This window comes from Oncorhynchus gorbuscha, linkage group LG15, assembly GCF_021184085.1.
Source record: "Oncorhynchus gorbuscha isolate QuinsamMale2020 ecotype Even-year linkage group LG15, OgorEven_v1.0, whole genome shotgun sequence".
Classification (NCBI taxonomy): Eukaryota; Metazoa; Chordata; class Actinopteri; order Salmoniformes; family Salmonidae; genus Oncorhynchus; species Oncorhynchus gorbuscha.
Genome location: NC_060187.1, coordinates 52,935,229 through 52,945,000, shown reverse-complemented (window position 1 = coordinate 52,945,000; position 9,772 = coordinate 52,935,229). Strand labels below are relative to the sequence as shown.

Here is a 9,772-nt window from a genome sequence, read left to right as displayed (position 1 = left end):
ATTTCAGCTTGTTTTGATGGGATGGAAGGTCTCCCTGGTGATATCACATGGTGGTTAATTAGTTATTATATAACAGATGGGTCTAATACTGGATGCTGATTGGTTAAAACTGCATTCCAGTCTGTGTCTATTCAACAAGTTACCACTGGCTAAAGCTATGATGTTGAAATGCCTATTTACTCTGTTCCATCTCACTGCTCAATCCAGTGTCTCATCAACCCAGCCAGACAATTTATAAACTTGATCTCCACTGTAAAAAGCATAAAAACAATATTGCCTATTTCTTTTAGGATAGCATTTGGTTTTCAATAATGGACATTTGCTGTCCATCTCTCTGATATTTGCAACATTGTTTCAATATTGACATTTAATCTCCAGCAGTCCCATAGTAATGAACTTTCAGGGGTGTGGACGAGACAGGCAGCCAACTTTTCTCAGCCAGTCTATCATGAGTCGGCATCATTTATATGGATATATACAAAGTAATGTCAACAGAAAACAGGTGAAATGAAATGCAGCTAGTTTGCGGTCTTTTCAGCTTCAGTTTGAAGTGATTGTTTATTTTTTAGTATAACGTTTGGTTAACTAGGCAAGTCAGTTAAGAACAAATAATATTTTACAATGAAGGCCTACCCCGGCCAAACCCAGACGACGCGTTTGGCTAACTCCTGAACAACAGTGTTCTGACGAAAGCACATTTTCTATGCCAGGTTAAATCGATCATCATTAGCTCAGTGTTATGAATGTATCCAGATAAATGTCACAAAAAAACAGCTTAAGCAAATGCAGCTACTTTGCTGTTATTATGGCTGCGCTGTTTGACGTGACTAAGTTAGCTGTAGTTGGCTAGCAAGCAAAGGATAAGAACGTTGCCAGCCAGTATGGCAATAGAACGACTGGGTCGCATCCATTGATACAGAACAAAAAGATTTAATGACTTGGGGAGCAAAGCCTAGATTTGTGTCCGGACTATATCTCGTGGAAGGATGAAATGGTATGAATACATTAATCCCCCAATTTAAAAAAAATATATCATTTTAATAAGTTGGTAAACCGTTCTATAAAAGTGATAATGCCCTTGAAGGTGGTGTTTGGAGGATATATTGGCATGGTTTGCCGACTTCGTCTCGGGCCTAACAACACCTTGCCAATATACTCTCCAAATCAAATGTTATTTGTCACATGCGCCGAATACAACAGGTTACAACCTGTACAACCTTACAGTGAAATGCTTACTTACAAGCCCTTAACCAACAATGCAGTTTTAAGAAAAGAAAAGTGTTAAGTAAACAATAGAAAAAGTAAAAGTAACAAATAATTAGAGGGCAGCAGTAAAATAACAATAGCGAGGCTATATACAGGGGATACCGGTACAGAGTCAATGTACGGGGGCACCAGTTAGTCAATGTAATATGTACATGTAAGTGGAGTTAAAATGAGGATGTACGGATGATAAACAGTAAGAGCAGTGTAAAAGAGGGGGGTGGGGGGAGTAATGCAAATAGTCTGGGTAGCCATTTGATTAGCTGTTCAGGGATCTTATGGCTTAGGAGTAGAAGCTGAAGTATTTTGGACCTAGACTTAGTGCTCCGGTACCGCTTGCCGTGCGGTAGCAGAGAGAACAGCCTATGACTAGGGTGGCTGGAGTTTCTGACAATGTTTAGGGCCATACTCTGACACTGCCTGCTATAGAGGTCCTGGATGGCAGTATGCTTGGCCCCAGTGATGTACTTGGCCGTATGCACTACCCTCTGTAGTGCCTTGCGGTCAGAGGCCGAGCAGTTGCCATACCAGGCAGTGATTGCAGTGGTGCAGTTGTATAACTTTTTGAGGATCTGAGGACCCATGCCAATTCTTTTCAGTCTCCTGAAGGGGAATAGGCTTTGTCGTGCCCTCTTTATGACTGTCTTGGTGTGTTTGGACCATGATAGTTTTTTGGTGATGCGGACACCAAGGAACTTGAAGCTCTCAACCTGCTCCACTATAGCCCTGTCGATGAGAATCGGGGCGTGCTCGGTCCTCCTTTTCTTGTAGTCCAAAATCATCTCCTTTTGTCTTGATCACGTTGAGGGAGAGGTTGTTGTCCTGGCACCACACGGCCAGGTCTCAGCCTATAGGGAGGAGGTCAGTCTCGTCGTTGATTAGGCCTCCCACTGTTGTGTCATCAGCAAACTTAATGATGTTGTTGGAGTCGTGCCTGGCCATGCAGTCATGAGCGAACAGGGAGTACAGGAGGGGAATGCGCACGCACCACTGAGTTGCCCCCATGTTGAGGATCAGCGTGGCGGATGTGTTGTTACCTACCTACCCTTACCATCTTGGTGTGGCCCGTTGGGAAGTCCAGGATTCAGTTGCAGAGGGAGGTGTTTAGTCCCAGGGTCCTTAGCTTAGTGATGAGCTTTGGTGTTGAATGCTGAGCTGTACTCAGTGAAGAGCATTCTTACATTTACATTTACATTTAAGTCATTTAGCAGACGCTCTTATCCAGAGCGACTTACAAATTGGTGCATTCACCTTATGACATCCAGTGGAACAACCACTTTACAATAGTGCATCTAAATATTTTAAGGGGGGAGGGGGTGAGAAGGATTACTTTATCCTATCCTAAGTATTCCTTAAAGAGGTGGGGTTTCAGGTGTCTCCGGAAGGTGGTGATTGACTCCGCTGTCCTGGCGTCGTGAGGGAGTTTGTTCCACCATTGGGGAGCCAGAGCAGCGAACAGTTTTGACTGAGCTGAGCGGGAACTGTACTTCCTCAGTGGTAGGGAGGCGAGCAGGCCAGAGGTGGATGAACGCAGTGCCCTTATTTGGGTGTAGGGCCTGATCAGAGCCTGGAGGTACTGAGGTGCCGTTCCCCTCACAGCTCCGTAGGCAAGCACCATGGTCTTGTAGCGGATGCGAGCTTCAACTGGAAGCCAGTGGAGAGAGCGGAGGAGCGGGGTGACGTGAGAGAACTTGGGAAGGTTGAACACTAGACGGGCTGCGGCGTTCTGGATGAGTTGTAGGGGTTTAATGGCACAGGCAGGGAGCCCAGCCAACAGCGAGTTGCAGTAATCCAGACGGGAGATGACAAGTGCCTGGATTAGGACTTGCACCGCTTCCTGTGTGAGGCAGGGTCGTACTCTGCGGATGTTGTAGAGCATGAACCTACAGGAACGGGCCACCGCCTTGATGTTGGTTGAGAACGACAGTTTGTTGTCCAGGATCACGCCAAGGTTCTTAGCGCTCTGGGAGGAGGACACAATGGAGTTGTCAACCGTGATGGCGAGATCATGGAACGGGCAGTCCTTCCCCGGGAGGAAGAGCAGCTCCGTCTTGCCGAAGTTCAGCTTGAGGTGGTGATCCGTCATCCACACTGATATGTCTGCCAGACATGCAGAGATGCGATTCGCCACCTGGTCATCAGAAGGGGGAAAGGAGAATTCTCACATAGGTGTTCCTTTTGTCCAGGTGGGAAAGGGCAGTGTGGAGTGCATTATCTGTGGATCTGTTGGGGCAGTATGCAAATTGGAGGGAGTCTAGGTTTTCTGGGATAATGGTTTTGATGTGAGCCATGAACAGCCTTTCAAAGCATTTCATCTCTACAGATGTGAGTGTTACGGGTCGGTAGTCATTTAGGCAGGTTACCTTAGTGTTCTTGGGCCCAGCGGCTTTGTGAATGTTGACCTGTTTAAAGGTCTTACTCACATTGGCTGCGAGAGCGGGATCACACAGTCGTCCGGAACAGCTGATTCTCTCATACGTTTCAGTGTTACTTGCCTCGAAGCGAGCATAAAGTAATTTATCTCGTCTGGTATGGTAGTGTCACTGGGCAGCTCGCAGCTGTGCTTCCCTTTGTAGTCTGTAATAGTTTGCAAGCCCTGTACGATTCAATCTTAGTACTGTATTGATACTTTGCCTGTTTGATGGTTCGTCGGAGGGCATAGCGGGATTTCTTATAAGCTTCCGGGTTAGTCTCCCGCTCCTTGAAAGTGGCAGCTGTACTCATTAGCTCAGTGTGGATGTTGCCTGTAATCCATGGCTTCTGGTTGGGATATGTACAGTCACTGTGGTGACAATGTCATTGATGCACTTATTGATGAAGCCAGTGACTGATGTGGGGTACTCCTCAATGCCATTGGAAGAATCCCAAAACATATTCCAGTCTGTGCTAGCAATACAGTCCTGTAGGTAATTATCTGCTTCATCTGACCACTTTTCTATTGACGAGTCACTGGTGCATCCTGCTTTCATTTTTGCTTGTAAGCATGAATCAGGAGGATAGAATTATGGTCAGATTTGCCAAATGGCGTGCGTGGGAGAGCTTTGTATGCGTCTCTGTGTGGAGTAAAGGTTTTCTAGAGTCCCCCCTCCTCCTCTGGTTGCACATTAACATGCTGGTAGAAATGAGGTAAAACGGATTTAAGTGTCCCTGCATTAAAGTCCCAGACTCCGCCTCTGGATGAGCGTTTTCCTGTTTGCTGAAGGCAATATACAGCTCATTGAGTGCGGTCTTAGTGCCAGCATTGGTTTGTGGTGGTATATAGACAGCTATGAAAAATATAGATGTAAACTCTCTTGGTAAATAGTGTGGTCTACAGCTTATCTTGTGACAAGGCTCTACTTCAGGTGAGCAAAACCTCCAGATTTCCTTAAATTTCATGCACCAGCTGTTGTTTACAAATGTACATAGACCGCCTCCTCTTGTCTAACCAGAGGTGGCTGTTCTATCCTGCGTGCTCGTAGTTCGTCTATTTTATTATCCAGTGATTGTATGTTGGCTAATAGGACTGATGGTAAAGGCAGATTACCCACTCGCCGTCTGATCCTTCCAAGGCACCCAGACCTACGTCCCTGATATCTGTGTCTCTTTCTCCTGCGAATGACGGGGATAAGGGCCTTGTCTGGAGTAAATCCGTTGCGTCCGACTCGTTAAATAAAAAAATCTTGAAGTACGGGTGGGTAATCGCTGTCCTGAAATCTAGAAGCCCTTTTCAGTCATAAGAGATGGTGGCAGAAACATGATGTACAAAATAAGTGACAAATAATGGGAAAAAACACACACAATAGCACGATTGGTTAGGGGACCGTAAAAAGGTAGCCATCTCCTCCGGCACCATTATCATTAATCCAAACACCGGCTTCTCGGGCATTATCACTTAAACAGCTAGTTTTCCGTGTTCCCCTCCCCACTTAGACCACTCCCAGATAGTCCTCGCAAAATTCTTGCTTGAGAAATTGATATTTGCTAAGAATCTATTTTTGTTTTTATTTAAAAATTGTAAAAAAATATATTAAAAAATCTCAGTAAGGTACTTAATAGTTACCCAGAAAGGATTTTATATTGTGATACTAACTGTTGCATTTGGACCTTTTTTTTAAGCAGTCTCAGCAAGTGATGACAATTATTTGGGTTTGAATAATGTGTTCTGTTCTTAACAGATCTGCCTGCAGAATGTTGCCTACCATAGATGACTGGTCTACCTACACTCCTAAGGATTTCACTGTTAGTCTACACTTGTTGTTTACGGTGCATGTGACAAATATAATTTTGATTCGATTTTCTTAAATTTTACCCCTAGAACTCTAGGCGTGCAAGAGAGGTATGTTGGAGATGGTGAAAAGACTGGAGGTGGTGATGGATCTGTAAATCAACAAACACCAATCAATGGATGCTGCTGACCTCCATGTTGCTTGCACTGTGCCAGCAAAGGACTGACAGTACATTTGTCCAGTGGAAGTGGTGTGTCAAACGCAGCAAATGCTATTCTTCTTTCGCTCTTTTCCTGAACACATAAATGTTCACTCTTTTAGCTTGATATGGCTGGTTCTGGTTATATAGAGGAGAGAAAGGGTTAGAAGCATCAGACTGCAAACAGAATTCAAACCAACTGCTTCTTACCCCACAATCCAAGAATTAGATCAGTCTGGGTTAAGAATTTGAATTGATATATCCTTGGCTTTGTTGCTGGGTTAAAATTACAGTGTTCGTACGGACTACAGTGTGTTGTTTAGTTGGATGCAAATGCTCATCTCTTATTCTGCCAGTGAAAAAGATGGACAAATCCAGGAGCTCTGGACTACAGAAAATTATTTACATTTTGTAATGAGAAATACCCTGGTGTGTGAGGGCAGTTGGGTCAGCCCTTCAGTCTGTACATTGGGTATGAATCCCTTTGCAGATCAGAAAAATCAACTGTTAATAAGTATTTTTTAAATGAATAAAGTTTGAAGAGTTGGTCTTACATGCATATACAACAGACATTTACAGATGTGCCCTCTTGTGTGTTTGTGTGGACCTATAGCTCTGTGTAATAGGTGCAGACCAGGAGAGGGTAAGGTGGACTATCTCAAACTGAGCATCATCTCCCTATCTACCCCAGACCTGTGACACATTTAGATGAGGGAGAATTCAGATTGGAGCTTGAGTCAGATCAGCAGCATAGGTACTGGTCCCTGGATGCAGCTGTTCCCTTCATTTCTCTCCTGAATCTATTCAGGTACCTTTTGCTCTCAAAAGGTGGCATCTGATAGCCAACAGAAAGAAGCTGACAGGCGGATTAAAACAATAGACGTGTGCAACATAGTAGGCAAGATTCTTAACCAGTCCTGATTTGGATGCTCGCTTTAAGGATGTAAAATGATAGTTTCAAATATACACTTATAACCACCTTGGTAAATCACCTAGCTCATAGAGTAGAGCTGTTTTCAAAACATGGAATGGAGTTCTATCTCCAAAGTATTAGTCACACTGTCCTGATTTGTTGTCTGCCAACCTTTCAAAGATGTAGCTTAAATGGAACGTATGCTGCTGTACATCTAGAAAGGTAGAAGTAATCTTGACCTTCATATGCTCAGAAAACAGTTCATACCAGCAGTGTCCAGAGGCTTGTTGGGAAACCAATAAATAGATTAATGATGATATGTTTTATCCATGGAGAATTGCTTTCTTGTTAACCTTTATTCCATGTAAAAACAATACACTGTCAGGATATTGGCAAAGTCAAAACTAACCCTACTTAGAGTCATCAATAAGTGCATCGATGACGTTGTCACCACAGTGACTGTACATACATACCCTAACCAGAAGCCATGGATTACAGGCAACATCCGCACTGAGCTAAAGGGTAGAGCTGCCACTTTCAAGGAGTGGGACTCCAACCCGGAAGCTTATAAGAAATCCCGTTATGCCCTCCAACGAACCATCAAACAGGCAAAGAATCAATACAGGACTAAGATTGAATCGTACTACACCGGCTCTGATGCTTGTTGGATGTGGCAGGGCTTGCAAACTATTACGGACTACAAAGAGAAGCACAGTCCTGAGCTTTCCAGTGACAAAAGCCTACCAGACGAGCTAAATAACTTCTATGTGTGCTTCGAGGCAAGCAACACTGAAGCATGTATGAGAGCATCAGCTGTTCTTAAACATTCACAAGGCCGCAGGGCCAGATAGATTACCAGGACGTGTACTCTGAGCATGTGCTGACCAACTGGCAGTCTTCACTGACATTTTCAACTTGTCCCTGACCTAGTCTGTAATACCAACATGTTTAAAGCAGACCATCGTGGTCACTGTGCCCAAGAACACTAAGGTAACCTGCCTAAATGATTACCGACCCGAAACACACGTCTGTAGCAATGAAGTGCTTTGAAAGGCTGGTCATGGCTCACATCAACACCATTATCCCAGCAACCCTAGACCCACTCCAATTTGCATACTACCCCAATCTCAATTGCACTCCACATTGCCCTTTTCCACCTGGACAAAAGGAACACCTATGTGAGAATGCTATTCATTGACTACAGTTCAGCGTTCAACACCATAGTGCCCCCATAGCTCATCACTAAGGACGGACCCTGAGACTAAACACCTCCCTCTGCAACTGTCTCTGCTACCCCACGGCAAGCGGTACTGGAGCAACAAGTCGAGGTCCAAAAGGCACCGGCTTCTACCCCCAGCCATAAGACTCCCGAAAAGGTAATCAAATGGCTTCCCGAAATTTGATTTGATTAAAATACATGGCTGGTGAAGGAGACTGGACCAAGCATAACTCTGGCCTAATGTGACAATATACCATTATTTAAAGTTATGTCTACTGAACAAAAATATGAAGGCAGCATGCAACAATTTCAAAGATATTACTGAGTTACAGTTCATATAAGGTAATCAGTCAATTGAAATAAATTAATTCAGCCCTAATCTATGGATTTCACATGATTGGGGAGGGCTGCAGCCATGGGTGGGCCTGCCCACACACTTGGGAGCCAGGCCCAGCCAATTGGAATTATTTTTTCCCCCACAAACAGGCTTTATTACGGACATAAATACTCCTCAGTTGCATCAGCTGGCCGGGTGGCTGGTCTCAGACGATCCCTGTAGGTAAAGGAGCCGGATGTGGAGGTCCTGGGTTGGCGTGGTTACACGTGGTCTGTGCTTGTGAGGCCGGTTGGACATACTGCCAAATTCTCTAAAACAACGTTGGAGGCGGCTTATGTTTGAGAACTGAACATTAAATTCTCTGGCAACAGCTCTGGTGGATATTCCTGTAGTCAACATGCCAATTGCATGCTCCTTCAACATCTGTGGCATTGTGTTGTGACAAATGCACATTTTAGGGTGACCATTTATTGTGCCCAGCACAAAGTGCACCCATGTAATGAGCATGCTGTTTAATCGACTTAGGCCACACCTGTTGAGGTGGTGGATTATCTTGGCAAAGGAGACATTTTATTTTACAGGGATGTAAACAAATTTGTGCACAAAATTTGAAAGAAATAAGCTTTTTTGTGCGTATGGAAAGATTCTGGGATCTTTTATTTCAGCTCATGAAACCAACACTTTAAATGTTGCACTTTATATTTTTGTTAAGTATAAATAGGAGATCTTGGGTACTGTATTTGTACAAACTTATTTGTTTTATGTTTCTTTCTGACCAGGAGATGGCACCAGTGTATCCAAATCCCCTTCCCAAGATCCCTTAAAAAATTATACTCCAGCTTTTACAGGTGGCCAAAGCAACAAAAAATACTAAGTCAGGAGGGGAGAGGAAGTCACAGTAAATCTGTGTTTCTGCACAACTGGCCCTGTGTCTGTTCTCTGGGATGGGAAGGCCCTGCATGTCTTATGTATTAACAGTATAGTGGCTTTGAGAGAATGTGGACAATTATTTCCATCTCTCCTCTGAGACCTTTTGTTTGTCCTTAGTGAAAGGTCAAAATCCTTCCAGGTTTTTCTGCTATTATTCCCTGGTATTAAAAATGGCCGTTTAAGATTGATATTTAGTATGGACCTCTATATAAGATGCCTCTTCTCATATCAGTTGGGGATGTAGGCGCAGACACAGATGGTGCTAACATTGGTAAAATAATGGCAGACTGTAGTACCTTGAAAGGTCATATCCCGACTGCCATTATAATCAAATCAAATGTTATTTGTTACATGCGCAGAATACAATAGTGAAATGCTTACTTATAAGCCCTTACCCAACAATGCAGTTTTAAGAAAAATAACTCAAAATATAAGAAATAAAAGTAACAAATAATTAAAGAGCAGCAGTAAAATAACAATAGGGAGACTATATAGAGGGGGTACTGGTACGGAGTCAATGTGCGGGGGCACCGGTTAGTCTTAAGTAATATGTACATGTAGGTAGAGTTATTAAAGTGACTATGCATAGATAACAGAGAGTAGCAGCGGCGTGGGGGGGGGGGGCAGTGCAAATAGGCTGTGTAGCCATTTGATTAGATCTTATGGCTTGGGGGTAGAAGCTGTTTAGAAGCCTCTTGGACCT

The 9,772-nt window shown here is 43.8% G+C and overlaps 1 long non-coding RNA gene across 1 annotated transcript; it reads left to right on the top strand.

Annotated features, from left to right (window-relative positions):
- The first annotated feature begins 510 nt into the window (after nt 1–510).
- On the top strand, nt 511–6,550 carry LOC123996372. Its single transcript, XR_006831966.1, has 3 exons — nt 511–994; nt 5,421–5,484; nt 5,561–6,550. It is a non-coding gene; the product is annotated as an uncharacterized LOC123996372 (long non-coding RNA).
- The last annotated feature ends 3,222 nt before the right edge of the window (nt 6,551–9,772 follow it).